Source organism: Carlito syrichta, unplaced genomic scaffold (genome assembly GCF_000164805.1).
Source record: "Carlito syrichta isolate Samal-C Ts95f unplaced genomic scaffold, Tarsius_syrichta-2.0.1 Scaffold153880, whole genome shotgun sequence".
Lineage (NCBI taxonomy): Eukaryota > Metazoa > Chordata > Mammalia > Primates > Tarsiidae > Carlito > Carlito syrichta.
This window is the reverse complement of record NW_007097976.1, coordinates 55,498-57,522: the sequence shown is the minus strand read 5'-3', so window position 1 is coordinate 57,522 and position 2,025 is coordinate 55,498. Positions and strand designations below refer to the sequence as shown.

At 59.9% G+C, this 2,025-nt stretch overlaps 1 protein-coding gene across 1 annotated transcript in view; it reads left to right on the top strand.

Annotated features, from left to right (window-relative positions):
• LOC103252229 (VPS10 domain-containing receptor SorCS2-like) overlaps positions 1-2,025 on the top strand; it is a gene marked incomplete at both ends in the record, with an annotated part of 68,323 nt that overhangs the window by 11,404 nt on the left and 54,894 nt on the right. The gene's annotated exons all lie outside the window — the stretch shown is intronic.

Here is a 2,025-nt window from a genome sequence, read left to right as displayed (position 1 = left end):
AAAAAAAAAAAAAAAAAGAAAAGGGAAGGCAGGGCCACCAAATGAGGCAGCGCGGGCACAGCCAAGACAGCCACCATCGTGACCCCGGAGCCCCACCTGTCCTGTTGGGCCTAGACTGGGCTCACCTATGACCGGTGACGCTTTGAATCCAGCCTTCTCCTGGCCTCTGGGACACGGCACTTGTCCATGCAGTTGGTGTCCTGGGAGGCTCAGGACTGTGGACCCAGCGGGTGCTGCACACCCGGCACTGCCACCCCTGGGAATCTCCCCAGCTCCCCGAGTCCCAGTGAGGGGAGAAAAAGTGAGATCTTCCCCACCCATCTCACAGGAGGCCCCCCTAACACAAGACAGATTAACAAGAGAAGAAGCATTTAGTCCACTTTGCGTGTCATTAAGGAACCCCTGAGGCTGGTAATTTATCAAGAAAAGATGTTTATTTGGCTCGTGGTTCTGCATGGTGCTGGTATCTGCTTGGCTTCTGGTGAGGCCTCAGGAAGCTTTTACTCATGATGAAGGGGGTAGGGAGCCAGTGTGCCACATGGCAAGAGAGGGAAGGTGCCAGGCTCTTTAAACACCCAGTTCTTGCGTGAACTCGTAGAGCGAGAACTCATCCGTCACCGTGGGGAGGACACCAAGCCATCCATGGGAGACCAAACCCAGGACCCAGACACCTCCCGCCAGGCCCAGCTCCAACACGAGGGGTCACATTTCAGCATGAGACTTGGAGGGGACAGACATCGAGACTCTATCCAAAAGCGTCACAGATGATTGGAATATAAATAGTGCATGGCACAGAGGTCTTAAGGAACGAAAACCCAAAGAGCCAGGAAGTCTGTGTGTCTCTGTGCTTGTGTTTGAAGAGGGGACAGTACCAGAGAAGTGTGACTGGAAAGCGAAGGCATGTGAGTCAACCGAGGCAGGGCTCTCTCTGCAAGGCCTGTCTGTCCAGGGTCTCCATCTCCTCATGACCTTCCTTCCCCCAGGCATGGGGCAGGACCCCTGTCACGTGAGGGTCTTCCGGGAGAAGGGAGGGAGAGGCCCGAGGGCTTGGGGGCTGCTTCAGGGGAGAAGGGGGGTGGGGGAGTGTTCTTCCTGCTTCCGCTGTTTGCCCAGTGTCCACGGTGCCTAGTGGACAGTGCCCCGCCCCAGTCTCTCGTTTGGAAGGGGAGCCACGTGCTACTGCCCCCTGGCACGGCGAGCGTCACGTGGCACAGATGAGCCCCCAGATCCTTGCTCCTCTCTGCCGCCACCGCTGCCAGCCCCAAGAGCTGGCTCTCTCCAACCCGAGCAGATCTCAGGTCCCTCTCAGGACTGTCCTGTCCATGGAGGAGGGTGTGGCCTCGCTCCCCAGGCCGTCGTGGGGAGGAGAGAGCATCTTTGTGTCTTGCCCTGTGGCCCCGGCAACATCCACTTTGGCATGCCCAGAACTCACTCTGCTTGATCAGGGTCTCGTCCCCAGCTGGGATCCCAGGCCAGAGCTGTGGGTGGAAACCCAGGGACCGGCTGTCTCCACCCCTTCTCCCCAGGCCTGGGCACAGACGCGAGGACGCTGCCGCCCACCTCAGCCCATCCGCTCCTGCCAGGGCCCATTCAGCTCCCTCACCAGGCCTCCCTCGGAGCTGTTTCCTCCTCCCCATGGGACAGCTGTCCCTGGCAGGACCCAGACCTGGCCTCCTCAGGGCTCCCCGCCTCCGCCCCAGGGCAGCTGATGGGGCTCCCTGAGACCACAGCCTCCCGGGTGGTCAGGGCAGGGCCCGCTGCATGATTTGCAGGGTCCAGTGCAGAATGGAAAATGTTGACCATCAACCACAAGCCCTGCTCCCTTTTGTCCACATCTCCCCACCCCCAGACCTGTCACTTTGTTCTTTATGGGCTGTTTAATGTCCTGCTGTCTTGCACACTGGGACGCTCTCCGGGCAAAACCCCAACCCCCGTCCCTGGGCTGGCCTCATGACTCAGTGCACAGTGTACCCACCTTTACCCCTCCATGGGCCCAGGCCCAGCCCAGGCACTTGGGGGGGGGGG